Below are 18,145 nucleotides of genomic sequence, written 5' to 3'. Positions count from 1 at the left end.
AGTGTCATTGATAGTTAGATCCCATTGGATGTGATTAAAGGACTGACATAATATGTCCACTTTTAAATAGGAGTATTTAAAAGAAGCAAAATTTCAATGTCTTAGCTACTTTAAACTGTTACAATTTAATCATCAACCTGGAAACTTTTTGAGACCACTTATTTTATTCTGAATTCTTATGGTAGTATATAAGGAAAATGCATGCTTTTAAAAATCACTGCTTTAGATTAACATCATTAAAACATCAATCTATATTAGAACTTACTAATGATAAGATCAAATCAGGCGGGGCTTGGTGGCTCATGCCTGTAATCCCAGCACTTTGGGAGGCCGAGGCAGGCGGATCACGAGGTCAGGAGATCGAGACCATTCTGGCTAACATGGTGAAACCCCATCTCTACTAAAAATACAAAAAAATTAGCTGGGCATGGTGGCAGGCGCCTGTAGTCCCAGCTACAGGAGGTTGAGGCAGGAGAATGGCGTGAACCCAGGAGGCAGAGCTTGCAGTGAGCCGAGATGGTGCCACTGCACTCCAGCCTAGATGACAGAGCGAGACTCCGTCTCAAAAAAAAAAAAAAAAAATCATATTTTAACCATTATGTAAGTGTACTTGTATATTGTAATGGAGAGAGAGAGAGAGAGAAAGATAGCGTGTATGAATATGAGAGAATGACAGAAGATTTAAAACCAATAGTTATTTTACTGGAATAGGTTTAATTACTGGTATTCTTGAATTCAATCAACAGTAATTCTGTGTTGTGTTTTCTAGATTAGAAGAATTGCTGCTATCTAATGCATCCTGTGTTTGAGAATAGACTTCTATGTCAAAGTAAATTTTTTAAAGTATAATTGCTTTATTATAATTACTATTACTGCTGCTATTACTATGATGAATTATGTTTAGGGCACAGGAAATTTAACTAATTTTTCATGGGTCATTATACAGCACTGTCCACTGGTCACATTTGTAAGGCCATATGTGATTTTAACATCCTTTTCTGGACTTAAAACTATCACATTATCTGGAAAGAATATTATTATATATTTAAAAATTCTGCTTTCATTGATGCTTCTAAATAGTTTCAGATACCAAATTGCTGTTTTCATAACATCTCTGCTTTAAATTGAAAAAAAAGACTTCTCAACTTAAGTTCTCTTTGCTTCTAGTTGGTAAGAAACAAAGTTTTTCAATAAACAAAAATTACACAGATGAATACACATATTGCATTTTAGAATGAAGACATAATGTAACAGCATTATTCACTTAGGGAACATAGAAAAAATAAGTGATTAAAATAATCCTATTATCCAAATGTCATGATCTACACTGATTTACTCTATGAAAGGATAGAAAATCAGAAAATGTAAAAATCAATTCAAAAGTTAATACATTAATAAAAGTAAGATCATTTTATTATACTTTGCCCCAATGATGTTCAAAATGTTATTTATAATAATGATGACTTTTTTGGTTATATTATAATAGAAATATTAAAATAAGAGAAATAGTGTCTATATTGTATATTTTATGTTTTCTTTGTGCCACTTATTTTGTATATGCTGTTCTTTTTAATATTTATAATATTTTGACTATATTTTCTTTGTGCTACTTATGTCTAATGTGTGTGCATATCTCTGACTGTATTTTCTCTCTTTTTTGTTTGTTTGTTCCTGGTCACACAAATGGACTACGGTTGCCAGGTATTTTTAGTGATGTGTGGCCTCACCACTTAAATCCAGTTTATTGAATCTGAAGTGATTTGCTCCTCTTTCTGGACTACACAATAAACACCCTCCAACGTCCCCAGCCATGCGCTTCCCATCATTTGGCTGAAGGGGGAGGAATTCAAGGCCTTAGAGTGGGGAAGCTACAATTTGGAAGAATCCTGGAAGCACAGATTACCCTGTGAAGCAGCATCCCCATGAGGGTCTCTTTCTTCTGTGATATAAGCAAGAAATAAATGAATTGTGCAAATCCAGTGAGATTTAGTCATCTCTGTGTTAAATCAGTTAGCTACTCTGGCTCATACATCATCTTCTGGCTGCTTTTGACTCATAGCTTGGTTAAGATGAGGTTATCTAAGGTGTTCATCATTTCAAACCGTCCTTCTTACTATTGCCAAGATAATTTTTATGTCAAACAGCCATTTAATGGCAGCTTATTTCTAAATTATTCCTATCTTTCACAGTCTTAATATAGTTCACATTATGACCCTAACTCCATTGATATTTTATTTTTATTTTTATTATTTATTTATTATTTATCTATCTATTTTTGAGACAGTCTCACTCTATCATCCAGGCTGGAGTGCAATGGTGTGATCTCGGCTCACTGCATCCTTGGCCTCCTGAGTTTAAGTGATTCTCTTGCCTCAGCCTCCTAAGTAGCTGGGAATACAGGCATCTACCATCATGCCTGGTTAATTTTTGTATTTTTGTAGAGACAGGGTTCGCTATGTTTCCCAGGCTGGTCTCGAACTCCTGGGCCCAAGTGCTCTGCCTGCCTCGGCCTCCTAAAGTATTGGGATTAGAGGCATGAGATACCTCACCCAGCCACCCTTGATATTTTAATAAGTTTGTTTTATTTATTTTATTTTTCATGTTTATCTCATCATTGAGCCACTGCTTCTCTCTCTCTCTCTCTCTCTCAGCCTCCCCCCTGCCCCCCCTCCCCCATACACACACAAATCTCAACATTCCTTCCAGATCATAGTAAAGTTCACATTCTCTCTAAGCCTTTACTGGCTATCTCCACCCTCTTTACATTTCCAGCCCTCTACATGAAGCCCCCATCTCATCTCCTACCATGTTGTCCCCTTCACATTGTCCTTCATGCTCTGTTTCCAACACACCAAGTTGTTTCCCTTAGGATGCCAGCACTTATTTACCCATTTTCTCAAAACGCTCTTAACCTAAAACCCCTTATAGTTTGCACCCTCATGTCATTCAAATTTCTTATTGCCATTTCTTGGAATTTCAATTGCCGTATTTTAAATAGTACTCCCACAGGCTGTTATGCTGCATCTCTTTATCGTGCTTTGCTTTTTTCTAGTGCTTACAACTATCTGATATTGGTATGTCTGTTTATTTAATTTTATGTTCCCTTCCGTAGAATGTAAATTCGCTCAGAGAAGGGGATTGGTCTGTTCTGCACTATGTGTTCACTGTCCAAAGCAGTTTCTGCCCTATAATTGGGGCACAGTAAAAATCTGTTTAATAAACAGATGAATCAATAAGTGTACCCTTCTGAAAAACTATGTTAATGATGATGAAAACCAAAATCAAGAGTTTCAGATATTTTTCCTATTTGTTACCTCATTTGAGTCTGTTTCTCTCTCTCCCTCCTTCCCTATTTCTCCTTCACATATTACATTCTTGAAACATGTAGATAGTGAGGCTTAAAATTACCCTACCCTGTTAGAACATTGCAGTGGCAAAGGAAGAATCCATACATTTTTACTCCTGAGTATGATACCACGACAATATGCACACAACACCAGTTTGTAGATTCAGTCTTAAATATAATACCTAGTCATTACCTCTTTAGTGTTTCACCAATATTTTAATATTTGATATTGTTATAACTAGATTATAAATATTTTAAAAGAAAAGATCATATATTAGCATTATAGTAAGAGGTTGCATTTGCTCAAATAGTTCCATTGATTTACTTACCTATTGATTTTTGTTCAGAAAATAAATTCTAGTTTAATGTAGTATCATTTAAAGTCTTACTTTAAATGTAACATGGCTTCCTGCTTATATAGAATATATGTTCTACAAATAAAGTACTATTTTCTAGGCTTTTAAAAATAATAAACACATAATGAAATAATAGTAATGTCTTATGCTTGGTGGACAGCAATAACAACCATAAATCTCTTTTTTTGGCAATTCTCCTTAGTCTGAAGTGAATACTGTTTTGATAAATTAATTGAATAAATAAATGACTAAAATGAATTTTATCATGTCATTTCTTTCAAGTGACACACCATGTGCCACAAAATGCTGCTACCTTTCACACATTGGGTGTCCTCTATATTTGGACATATTTTTTGCTCATGCAAAATGTTCTCAAATAGTTGTAAAGCAGAAAGAAGAATAATTTAACATCATGGTAATAATTTATGCTGCATTTTTTCTAAAACAAAGAAAAAGCAATCTTTTCTCCACTGCCATATAAGCTATGTATAGGATTTGCATCAAAATATAATGTTTGCACTGATACACAATTGTGAGCCCTCTTAGGGACTGGCCTGTTTGAGGTTTCTTGCATACTTTTACATTTTGCCTTTGGATTGCAGACGAAGCTGAAAAATGTGTGTGTAGATCTTGTTCTTTCTGACTCTTTCTTTGGGATGGCTTCTTTAACTGGATTTTGTCTAGTGTATTACTTACTATATTTTATCCATTCAAGATATTTGCCAGTCAGCTCCTTTAAACAGAAAAAAGTGACTATTTATATATTTTCTTAATCTTTGATTTTAATTATTAACTTCATGAGGTATTTTCAACTTAATCAGAAACCATTCCTAAATCACTTTTCTAAGGAAGCACACTCTTTTGCTAGCATCTTTGCCATTGCCTTTTTTATTTCTCTTCACAGCTCTGAAGTCACCTATTTAAGTGTTTTATGCATTTACTTACTCTCTGCTTTCCTCCTCTGTCATAAGCTTCATGAAACCAGGTACTTTTATCACAGCTTTTGAAATTATTATGTCCCTATATCCTGGCACATAGTGTGATTAATCAATATTTATTGAATGAGTGAATGGATGGATGGCTGAATTCATATTTTAATTCTAATTCATTATATCCCAGGAGAAGTTTTTGGCACAGAACATTAACTGAACTAAATTTACCCACTTTCAAATACATTTATCACACCATTTTGCTATATATTAATAGATTTTAAATACAAAATAAAAACTGTGTTCATATATTAGAAAAAGTGAGTTCAAAAGTAGAGTACTTTTAATCCGACAACTGTTCTCCAATTATTTAATTGTCCAATCTTACTATTTAAATATAAATGAAATAACTAATTCAGTCTTTATATTCCTTCAAGTCAAAAGTCATAGTTTATTCCTGCCCTGTTACTTACCTTTCTGGCAAATATGCTTTGCGTTCTCATTTAGAAACACTGGCAACTTATTTTAAAGTAGTCTATTTGTTCCTTGCTAGTTAAATGTGCGAGACACAGAAATAGAACATTTTGTGATGGAACAGATGCTGTGGCAATGGTGAGTTTATATGAGGATGCTGATGACAGATGCCACCTTACAGCATTAGCCAATTAAAAAAAATTATGGGTATTACTATTTACAATTACTCAAAATGAGCCGGGCTGTGGGCAACCCCGAATGCACAGTCTCACTCTCATGTTCTGTAAGTGATCATGTATTATGGGTGGAATAAATATTTCAAGTTAATTTAAAGGGGTATAAAGACAAATTTATTTTAAGGCAGGTAGCGTGAATCACTTCTGTTAGGTTTCCTCTTAGGGAAGCACTTTATTCTTTATGACAAGAAGAGAGAAACTAAAGACAAATAAAACTTACTTGGAACAGAATTCATCGACAATGGTTAAGTAACTGAAATATGAGACAAGCAGAAATACTTCAGAAGAGAAAATAAAAGTTATAATATTGATAAGCAAATTTACTGTATTTTATTATTATAGAATTATATTCTATCCTATATTACTAAAAATAAATGTGTAATTTTCTTAAATATTTTTAGTTGTAATAAAAGGTTATTTATTATGAGAGGACTTTGATTTATATATGTGAAATAATCAAATTGAACATCAATCAATACATTATTATCTATAATCACTATGTTGTACAATAGTTAATAATAATGGATTTTATACATGAAAATTCCTAAAAAAGAAAAGCAGATCTTAAGTGTTCTCATCACGAATAAGGGAGAAGTATGTGAAGTAATGAATATATTGATTAGCTTGATTTAATCATTTCACAATGTCTACATACATCCACATATGTTATTATACACTGTAAATATTTTTAAATTTTATTTGTAGGTTATTCCTTGTTAAACCTCAGAGGAAAAATCAGTAAGTATGTGAAGGTCATTTTACAGTCTGTCAATGTTCAGTTTGACCAGGTTTTCTATCTCTAGCACTGATTATTTCACAATAGAGGTAACTGAAATGAACAAAGTATATTTGCCTTATTCTATGCCAAGTTTGAGTGGGCCTAAACACAGACTCAGAGATGAGAACTTGGGTACAAGTAATATATGGAAGTGGTAATCTAGAAGGTACAAATATGAAAGTAGGGAAAGTGAAGCAGAAAAGTTTGTGTCAATGAAATTACTGCTGTAGGCTATTGTTGCTTAACCCTCTGTGGCCCCTTTGGGAAACTAGGTAGAAAAGTCTTCAGAACTATCCCTCCGAAGGAATGGAGGTCTTGCTCTTATTCATTGACCACTTCATTTTCCATGGTTTCAGCGTTGCCTGAGGGAAGGACATTAACTCTCCAAAAGCTGTAATTTGTCCTTTTTTGAATTCAAGCAAGTCTCAAGGTGACAATAGTCCTCAGGCAGACAAGAGGGAATAAGGGTTTGAGATGAATGGCTACAGCTGAGAGTACGCTGGTAAGTGTCAAATGAAATTGCTCATGAATTCATTTGGGGATGGGGCATCAACATCCTCTGCTCCAGTGACTTTTGTGTTTTTGTGATATGCATCAAAGTGACTCCAGGAATGTGTGTGTGTACGTATGTGTGTGGTATATATTCTGCATGCTTGTGTGTATACTTTAATTTTGCCTTATAAACATTTCTTGAAAACATGTAATTCACTGCTAGTAAAGTTATGAGAAATTAATGAGTTCAACACAAATGGTGGTATATGAGAATAGCTATTGATGTGTTAATTTTGTGACTATTAACATTTTCTTCTTATTGTAGAAGTACAATATTGTAGGAAAACTTCAAAATAGAGTTATTGGAAATATCATAACTGAACATAAATGTAGTTTTCCTCATAACTGTTTTTGTTCTGGTGCCTCCTAAATCTTTCTATACTACTCTGGAGAATTTTTTCTCCATTAGGATGAACATGATTAAGTTCATATTAAGTTAATTTCCTTATAGTTTAGCATTAAAAACTAGATTTTAATCTACCAATATAAAATTTAGAATTTCTTTTTAGGGTCTTTTATTTACTGTGAGGCAGTTCCTTTCCTTCCTTCCTTCCTTCCTCTCCTCCTATTCCTCCTCCTCCTTCTTCTCATTATTCTTGTCAAAGATCAGGGGAAAAAGAGAGAAAAAAATAACTTGCTACATTGATTTGGAACAAAAAAAAAGAATGAGTATAGCTTGAGCTGTGTCCAGATCTGCTTTCTGCCATCTCTAGAATACTCACAGTCTAAGCTCATATAAATGCCACTGAGTGAAAGGAAAAGGTCAGGGGAAACTGGTGGCTGCCGCTTTGTTCAACTTCTAGTCATACTAATCTGTGTACAGCCTATCCCTTGAGGCATCAAGCTCTTCCTTGAAATTCTCTGCTTCAGTTTCATTCATTTTCAGTAAAAGAATATTTTCTGAAACTCTTAAGATATATTGAAGGTCAGAGGCAGAGCTAAACAGGTGATGCCACTGGGTCTTTTGCAATAATAAACACAAATTTACTATTGGCATTGGGATTTTCTCATATATTTTTTCTTTCTTTTTAATATCATTAGTATAAAGAAAAAGTAACAATATTCTTTCTATGCTCCTCAAAATCAATAGGATAATCACCTTTTCTAAGCAATAAAAAGCTTCCAATCAAATAATCAATGTTTATAGAATTTTTGAAAATCACCAATGGTTCCCAAAAACACATTAGAGGTATGAGTAGCTGTTACAGATGTAGTGTGTATGTCCCGATGATCCCTTTTCTATCATTGCCAGTCCCCACGTCTTGCTATATTATATTTAGAGCAAGTCTTGTGCCCAAAGTTTATATGCGAGGAATTGGAAGAAATCTTAGTATACTGCCAGCCAAATAATTGGGACTAGAAATTAAATTTTGAAGAGCTAGACATTCTACCTACAATGAGCAGCCATGAAGAACTAAGTCTGAGCCATCGTCCTGAGTGTCAAAGTTATAGAATTAAAGTACAAATACAAATTCCCCAGGAAGTAGCAGGTCTAAAAAGGCTAAAATTACAACATAATCAGAATATGCCAGTATTAAGTTAAAGTGGTACCTGGGCCATCGCCAAGAAAGGATTTATAGGATGTATCACTTACTTTTTCCAGTTACCTAACATGCCGACTTATCACCTTAGTTTAAGGCAGCAGGAGAAACAGAGGTGGCAAATTTGAGAGATTCAAATAATCCATGAAAGAATGTGAGAATTTTAGGAATTCGATATCATTTTGAAATCCAATGAATAAATTGACACAACAATTTTACTCATAGTCATGGAGTTTCTATCTCAGGGAGACTATGCTTTTTTCCTTTTTGTAGCCTACATTTGCCTTCCTGAACATATCTCTTAAAGATATTGACCTGAAAGGAAGACTGAGCAGAGTTTGTGCCTTTCTGGTATTCACAGTTCCAGAGCCCAGTGTTCTTCCTTAGATGATGAGATTCAGTCAAATATTTTTCTACAGTACAGTGTTGCTCTCACAGAAGAACACAATCTCTGCTCATAGCTTTTACTGTAAAATTGTTTTTAAGCTCTAAGAGTGAGTGTCCAAGAGCTGCAAAGTGTCTACATCGATAAAGATCATATTTGGATTAAAATTTGAAGCTGTAACTTAAGGTTGTTATAGTTTCTATAGTGTAAAACATAGCAAATAAAATGTCTTTTTTTTTTTTTTTTTTTTTTTTTTGAGACAGAGTTTCGCTCTTGTTGCCCAGGCTGGAGTGCAATGACGCGATCTCGGCTCACAGCAACCTCCGCCTCCTGGGTTCAAGCAATTCTCCTGCCTCAGCCTCCCGAGTAGCTGAGATTACAGGCATGCACCAACAAGCCCAGCTAATTTTGTATTTTTAGTAGAGACGGGGTTTCTCCATGTTGATCAGGCTGGTCTTGAACTCCGGACCTCAGGTGATCCACCTCCCTCAGCCTCCCAAAGTGCTGGGATTACAGGCGTGAGCCACCGCGTCTGGCAAATGTCTTAATAAATACTAAACCTATGGACTAATAGAAATGGTTTAATAATCCATAAATGACACAATAATAACAAACAACATTTTAAATAAATTTAAATATGGAGCTCGATTTTAATGAGAAAAAATAGACTTATTGGAGAAATCAAATGTGTCAAGTTTGAAACTGTAAATATATACCAATAAAATAGAAATTTAGCACATCCACTACATATCATTGTAATGGTTAATTTCATGTGTCAGTAGGCTACAGTGCACATATGTCTGGTCAAACACCAGTCTTAAAGTTCCTATGAAGGCATTTTTAATGGAATTAGCATTTCAATAGGAAGACTTTGAATAAACAGATCACTCTCCATAATGTGGATGGGCCTTATCTAATCTGTTGAAGGCTTAAGAAGAAAAGACTGAGGTGCCCCAAGGAAAACTGGAATTCTGTCTCCATACTGCCTTCAGAGGTGAGCCGCAGCATCGACTCTTCTCTGGATCTGTAGCCTGACAGCCTGGCCTGTAGATTTCATACTTACCAGTAATCACAGCTGTGTGAGCCAAATCTTTAAAATAAATTCTCTCTTTATTTTGCTGTCTCATATATATATATATATATATATATATATGGGATATATATATTATATATAACAGATATATATATTATGTATATATATATCCCATTAATTCTGTTTCTCTGGAGAATCCTAATAGGATCACCATTATGTGTCATGACAGTAGTGTAGCTAGAACTTCAGAGAGGCACTGTGGCATAGGGAAAGAGTCAATAGACCAGAGTATAAATTCTGCTTGTATTTTACTACTTGTATGTCTTTGAGCATTTAATTAGCCTTCAGAGTATTGATTACTTTATCCATAAAATGAAATGGGAGGTAAGGAGTTGGAAATAAGTGCTCCGAGTCATGTTTCAAGGACTGATTGGTAAAAAATTACATGAGAGTTCCTAGGATAGTGATTTTACATAGTAAGTGCTTAGATGCCATCTCTTTCCTTTATGATAGGGAGAAATCACAAACACAAATTATCTTGTTAAAATCACTGATTGTAGTATATCTCAGGAGATCAAAACTTTTTAGAATTCTAAAGGTGTTCTTAAATTATTAGCAACCGTCAGTAATTTCAGTGGTAAGTAGTAGAAATTCAGTTAAGCAGTAAACTATTATATCATTTTGACTGTGGCAAATTGAATAAATAAACACCAATGACTTGATAGTGAAGATGAAGATAAAAAATTGAAAGGAATCTCTTTACAAAATAATGAGAACTAATAAATGATAAAGTTTGAAAATTCCCATTTTTTAACACTCCATGTTATAACCTATTCAAACATATATAATCAGTGAATTATAAAATCATTACATGAAATATTTTAGAGAACAAGATATGAACAGGGTGTTCATGTATCTATCCACACATTAATTATTCATTGTAAATTTTAAAAATTGCACATTAAAAAAGTGGCCAAACTCAGGAATACTCACAGAATTATATCCTTACATCATGGTTTTTCCAATGCGGTGCAATATAAAATACTAACGATTACCTATAAAATATTAATTCACAAGATGTTTAGTCTGCATCTATTCCAGCCTCAAGCCCTAACGTTCACTTACAGGAAATAAGAAGATAAAAGAACAAGGCCAACATCACAATGAGGAAACAATCACACATATTCAGAATGTTGGACATTCTCCAAGATAACCAGGGTGGAATAATCAATGTCATTTGAAAAAATGAGCAGACTATTTCATATCAGAAAAAGACTGTGAAAGAATAAAGGAATGTAAGTAGCTTACCAAATAGATAAAATTTTATATTATTAATAGTAGAATTATTCAATAATTTGGAGAAGAAAACTAATGTGCTTTTTCAGAAATGTCATTCTTACAGCAATTTGGAAAAGTGATATATTTGTTTGGCAGTAGTGCTGTGTCTGAGAGAAGTGCAGGGCCTAAATTAAGTCTACATTAGGAGCCATTACGTTGTGGGACCTTAGATTTGGTGACTGATTAAATGTGATTTCTGAAGGAGTGTGTGAAACATCCTTGAATCTGCCTTAAATTATACTATCATATAGACACGAAATACAGTGAGTGGCGTGATCATAGCGGGGGAAGTAGGGGAACAAAAACAGAGACACTGTGGCCATGTTAACCAAAGGTGGTAACTTCAACAGAGCAGTTTCTACACACCTTCCATTACACCTTATACATATGCTTACTGATAACACTGATTATGCTTCATTGCAGAATTCTTAGTAGACTTGAATTAAGTAGATTTTTAACTAAAATTTATAGGATGACCCAGTTTCCTTTGCTCATACTCAGTTTTGGAGACTTATCTACACTACTGAGATGCAGCCATTGGAACATGTTCCAGGTTTTACTAGACTATTCAAATATTGGCACAGACATTCCAATGAGACCACATTCATCCACATGTTATTGTGGACAGCATGTTATTTAACCATTTTACTAATGATTATTGAATGGGTAGAAAGAGTCAAGTATACCAGAGACATAGTATTTATTCTCATTAAGAAATTTATATTCTATAGTACTTGACCAAATGCCGTGGGACAACTGCACACACACACACACACACACACACACACGTACTAAATTCTAAGGTGCTACTGATTGTAACACATATGGTTATTTTATATAATACAGTGAAATTAAGAATTATCAAATTATGCATAATTTAAAAATGCATCTCTAAGTCCAGTAATACCATATTGGGGGATTTAATGTGTCCTGATATCCACAAAATGCTTTGTTTCAATATAGTGCATATCACTGTTTTAACACAGTGGGTTGACCACATTAATTGAAATAAGGGGATTAGTAAGGCTTAACAGAAGGAAAATTGGCTAGTTCTACTCAAAGGATTAGAAGTTATCAGACCATGATCAAAAGAGGTTGCTTTTGTTTATTTGTTTGTTGTTTCATTTTGTCATCTTAGCTATTACTTCACAGGGATACCAGAACAAACAGGAGAAAGTACAATATTTATATCTGTATTTGATAGAATTTAGATTTGAGGATGGAGAGAGATGCAGAAATGTACATGTGGGTTTATGCAGACATTGAAGAGTCAAAATTCCTTCCAGTATTTGTATTGATTACATTCTGTAGGTTATGGATGGATCCTCACATAGGTTGAGTGGGCTAGACAAGACAATATTGCTTGAGCACTGGCCTGACAAGTGAGAAAGTGGAGAAGGAAACAAAGAAAAGCCTCAACAAACACATGGAAGCATGAAAGAAATGGCCTCTTTGGACAATTATCTATTTTAGTATTGCGGACTATATATTATAATGGTGGATGATTCTGAAAATGAGGCTAGGCAGTTAGGCAGAGTCATACCATGTAGGAATGTATGTCATCCTAAGGAATTGAACTTTATACTTTTAATTAATGTGTGGTTATTGCTTTTATTTTTATAAATAATAGCTTTTGTGATGATAAAAATAATACATTATCAATAAAAATAAGATTCTCAATATAATATTTTCACCCATATAAGAGTATAAGGAAAAAGTTAAAAGTTATCCCAAACATACAACTCAGCTACACCACTGTTACCAATTTGAGAACTATTCTTTCCAATATTTCTCTGAGTAAGCAACACTAATACACACAGACGCACACACACACACACGCACGCATAATTGCTCCATATCCTCTTTAATCTTAAGGAGTTTTTTAGGTAAGTACTGTATTTCATTTGTGTGTTATATATTATATATTAAAGTAAATATGTATGCTATATATCATATTATATATTTATTTATTTATAATATAAAGATTATATGATTTATATATGAATGTAGATTCTAGAAGATACATGTGCTATGATTGAGGGTCTGCAATCTTTCACCATTATTGCTTTATTTATTATACCAAGGAGCATGACAAATGTTTGCAATCTGACTTGACCATTTTTACTGTCTTTGCTGTGCTTGTTTTTTTATTGTTTTTCTTTCTTTTTTAAAATTCTCGGTTTTATAATTTTCTTTTGAATATTTGCATTATTACATTTTTAAATTTTAGCATCCTAGTGAATATCTAACAACAGAATCATTACTATCTGCAAATGAAACTATTTTTCTATAAAATCGTCTTATGTAAGATACATATTTTCCCACAGAGGCTACATAATGTGTGCATGAAGTTTCAGATATATTTAATAGGCTATACTTGGTCACTCTGGAGATAATCTGTGCATAGGTTTTTGCTAGCAAAAAACAAAATAGAATGTGATCAACATTTCAAAAGGACTCTTACATGCTCTATTCAAGCACTACTGACAGTAAAAATAGCATGGTTACCAGCATGGAGACAGAACTCCCCGGTTATCTGATTCATCCATGTAGCACTTTATTATGTGCCAGGCCCTGTAGGGGTGCTCAATATTAATGATGATGCCATTGTGGCAAGTGCATATTGATGACTTACAGCCTTTGAAATGTCATATATACTCATATCCACATGAAATCTATAAGTGTGTATTTAAAATACAAAGTCATATTTTTCAAGTAAACTTTGGAAAATGCAAAATAAAAAGCTGAACAGCTTCTACTGCAGTTGATGTTTTGGTCATACAGACAACATCTAATTTATTTATTTTGAATTGATTTCACTAGTTTATGATTTTATAATGTCATATGTTAATTTATTTACAGATCATAGCTGTGGTGCTGAGAATGTAACCTACTCCCATTGGTTTCCAACAACTGAGACCTTGAACAGTGACTTCTTAGCTGTAAATCCCAGAATCTTCTGTTTCAAATCAATTCTTCAGGAAAAAGAGAACAAAATATAAACCCAAGTGGAGAGAGTACTAAAAGACACAAGATTATTTTTTTAGAGAATTTATCAATCTAATATGAGCAATTAATTATTTATGATGGTTCCTATGTTTCACAGAGAAGTTAAAGAAATAAGATTAGAACCATCTTATGGGCTCTGGGTAAGGCTCTGCAATCTTTCACCATTTTTGCTTTATTTATTATACCAAGGAGCATGACAAATGTTTGCAATTTGACTTGAACATTTTCATTGTCTTTGCTTTGCTTTTGTTTCTTTCTTTTTAAAAATCCGTGGTTTTTGAATTTCCTTTTGAATATTTGCATCCTTTTATGGAATATAAGAGACCACATATGCACAAGAGTTATCTCTTGTGGATCTCGCTATTATTATCATCAAAATGCCTGAAATTACCTGTGAGGGACCATTATAAAGTAAATGATGAAGAAATAATTTAATGTTACACATTAGGTAACCTCTAGGAATATATGCTGGAACCATAGGAAGACATTGGGCAGGAAGAACAATAAAAATATTTGGATTGGAAGTAAAAATGCTAATCTACTTGTCAGAAAGGTCATGTCTACAGTCAACAACTGTTCAGATAGAAGCTTTAAAGCGAGGCTCAGCACACTTTTCTGTAAAGAGCCAGACAACAAATATCTCCGGCTTTGTGGTCCATACGGTCGACACTGCAACTACTCGAGTCTGCCATTGTAGCACGCCAACAGCCATAGACCATATGTGAATGAATGGTGTGGCTGTGTTCCAAAAGCCTTATTTACAAAAACAAGGGAAGTGTTAGACTTCTTCAGATCTTGGTGTGCTAGTCCTTGCTTTACACAATTAAGATGAGTGTGAACTATATTTCAAATAGAAGTAAGAGCCCCAAAGGTGGGCAAACCATTGTAGTAAGATGGTCAAATTGCCTAGGCAGGGGCAATTTAGACATCTAGACATCATAATTTTGAGTGAGCTATCAATTTATTCAGGCAGGTTTTCTAAGTCTTAGATTAAAAGGGTAGGTTGGAATTTAGGGTTAGATTCTACCCCACTGAGACAAAATGATCCAAATAAAAAGTTCATGACAAGGATAGATAAAGACCGTGAACTTACTAGAACATACTAAGTACAGCTGCTCATAGCAACAAGGTTTATTTCAGATCTTACCTGTTGCTAGCACCATATATTACTCTAACATGCTTGCTCAATTTGCTGTCCCATGGAAAAAATAATTGGTTGAGAACTAGTCAGAAGAGTCTTTGTAACTACTTTAAGGACAAACGTAATGTTGCTGTTGTGTCCTCAGAATATATATATACAATAGTGCCTGGAACACAATAGACATTTAATGATCATTCCTTGTGTACCTAGAACTTGATACCTATTAAATATTTTTCTAGTAGAAGTTTGTAAATTAATACTACAGGATTTTTAGCATTTATTCTTTTATAATATTATATATAAAATTTTACTGATAGACAATGTCTTCCAGTTCTTTATACTATCCTTTGCCACTTTAATTCAAAAGCATATTAAATTATATTTTATATTAAAAATTTAATTCTAAGAGTAAGAATTACAGTTATAAAAATATCCCAGGTGATCAAAGATATGGAGCTATTACATAATGACTGACATTATAGTATAGTGGTGAATACAGAAATTTAATTTTTCATCTCCTCCTGTCACTCCCTCTTAAGACATTTTAGGGTCACCCTCCACGAGGTAGCAGATCCATTAGCTTCTACTTTAAATCCTGCCTCAGAGTAGAAATCAGTCAGCTCTGTTGAGGAAATTCCTGAGCAGAAAAAAATATCTTTCTAGGACATTAGAGAGCAATTGAGTATTTAAAGAGTCATTCAAAGAAGAACCTTCAGTAAGCGTTAGAGTAAGCAACTTTACCTATATTTTTTTAAAAGGAGAGCTGAGTCAACTCAGGCAAAAGAAATTGAATATGTTATTTTAAAGAGTCTCAATATAACAGCAATGAAACGTGTCACTAATCCACCTTGCCAGCTTATACAGCTTTTGAGAGTGAAAGACTCTTCGTAATGACATTAATTATTATTAAATGTTAGTAGCTCAGTGTTGTAGAGAATATAAACAGCAGTATTTATAGACTCTTGGTAAAATGTATTTTAACTTTTTAAAGACATTGCAGAGTTGGCTATCTTCTCTAACACAACATATTTTAGAATTGTCATTTAATATTTCGTAGAACTAGCTAGAGCAACTATTCTTTCTTAAGTGGCACATGTTCATTTTCTGTATTTTCCTCATCTTTACCACCTGCTAGCAGTGTTTCAGGCAACAAAACAGCAGTGTTCTCACCAGACAGTATAGCTTCCTCCAAAATGGTAGCAATCCCAAAGATTCACAATAAAACAAAACCTTTAAGACTATGATAAATGGTTTTTATTTCTTTTTTAAAAACAATTCTTCCTTTATTCTTTAATCTTTAAACACTGAGTTGAAATGGATGATTGAAAATCTTATTTGGGGTATATTGTTGTACACATAAGAGTGTAAATTTTAAGAGCTGAATTAAATTTCTCAGTCTACCTTTTCTTTCAGTTTATTTTTAATGATATATATTTGCAGAAGCAGTTATCTGCCATCCGGAAATTAATTCTCATTTTCTTGGATTATTTTATGGTGACAACTTTCTAAGTATTTTATCCTTTAGTGAACAAATGGTCTTTCTTTCCAGTTAGAAGGTGATCCTCAATAATTATGTTCTTTTCTTTAACCAAAACCTTGTTTCAATTATGACATTTTGTTGATATGTAAAAATTCTGAAGAAATAAAAGCAAAAAATATTGAATAATAATTTTGTTTAAACAACATATTTAGAATATTGAATGACCCTGTTTAAACAATATATTTAGAATGTCTTATTGGTAGAAAATGTCTTCATGAATTTTTCAATGGTTGATTTTTATATGTATTGTACATTTTGTATCTTAAAGGAACATTAAACTTTAAATACAATTAAGAGAGAGGAAAAGGAAATGTTTTAATCAAAATATAAAATATTTTAAATTGCTTCCTATAGTAGTAAGAAAATCAATAAAATTAATGATTAAACAGTTCAGAAGAACTAAACATTATTAATATCCATTTATAAGAAAGAAATGTGATGACAGATTAGGCTGAGTAGGATGTTATTCACTTACAATTTTAAAAATAAAACTGTGTAGGTGGGCTTTGTTATTTTACACCAATTTCACTAAAATGAAGTAGAGACTTGAATGGCTAACAATGTAAAAAATTACATGATAGTGCTTTTGTATTTTTTAAATGAGAAATAGTCAGAAAAAATATTTACAAGAGCAACCTTTAGAGTGTCCCAATATACATTTATAAGTTATCACGCTAATTTGCAAAATGTAAGAAAAAATTACAAAATAGATGACATAGTTTACCTGATAAATGTTCAATTTAATTGAATAAATTCATTTAAGCACTTCTGAAAGATATTGTGTTAAGTTTTAAGTATATAAAAATAAATTTTAAAATGCCTGACTTCAAGGAATTCACAATATATTATGAAGATAGACAAGTTAAACCAACTATTTCAATAAAGTGTGATCAATTTCCTAAAGAAAAGAATAAAATATCCTAAAAATCCAGAAAAGTGGTGGCCCAAAGTCAGCTTATGGTAGTAGTGAAAAAGTTTGGGAAAATTTTCTAAAGAAAATAAACTGAATAAAGTATTAAAGAGTAAATGACATTAATTCAAGCAAACAGGTTAGGCAGAAATATTCTAGTCCATACCAAAAAACATTTCCCAACTAAATGCAGACATATATAGATCTACAAAATCATACATGTAGCATGTAGGTTTTTTTAAAAAAGACAGATGGTTAGCACCATCAGTATTAACCTGTGGTGTTATGTCTTTCACAAGATTTTTGAAATGAGGAGCACTCAACAGATGTGGGAGATAAGGAAATAATTGTGAGATATTACTGACAAATGAGGATTGTGACTTATTTTTTTAATTTACTCTGTTAACTTCCCAAAATTATGTAATATATTTTACATAGAAATAAATACTTTAAAAGGTCAATGGAGTTTAAGCTGTTGTTGTTTAGCTCAAATAACCCTCTTGCAGAGAGAAATGATAAAGTAGAAAATAAAAAAAAGTTTGAGTGCCATGTAGAGTGATGAAAGCTAGCAGAAGCT

General features: G+C 33.0%; 1 long non-coding RNA gene across 2 annotated transcripts in view; it reads left to right on the top strand.

Moving 5' to 3' along the window:
• The window catches only part of LOC117979986 (uncharacterized), a 37,192-nt gene extending 20,442 nt beyond the window's left edge, over positions 1–16,750 (top strand). Inside the window, exons 2-4 of one of the 2 annotated variants that reach the window (XR_008625162.3) lie at positions 6,476–6,621; positions 10,758–10,925; positions 13,831–16,750. This is a non-coding gene — a long non-coding RNA (uncharacterized LOC117979986). Of the gene's footprint in view, positions 1–769; positions 830–1,701; positions 3,666–6,475; positions 6,622–10,757; positions 10,926–13,830 lie in introns of those variants that run through there. The other variant, XR_004671098.4, reaches the window with a different exon arrangement.
• Positions 16,751–18,145: the final 1,395 nt, after the last annotated feature.

The sequence above is a fragment of the Pan paniscus genome, chromosome 3 (genome assembly GCF_029289425.2).
Source record: "Pan paniscus chromosome 3, NHGRI_mPanPan1-v2.0_pri, whole genome shotgun sequence".
Lineage (NCBI taxonomy): Eukaryota > Metazoa > Chordata > Mammalia > Primates > Hominidae > Pan > Pan paniscus.
This window is presented reverse-complemented; position numbering and strand designations above follow the sequence as displayed.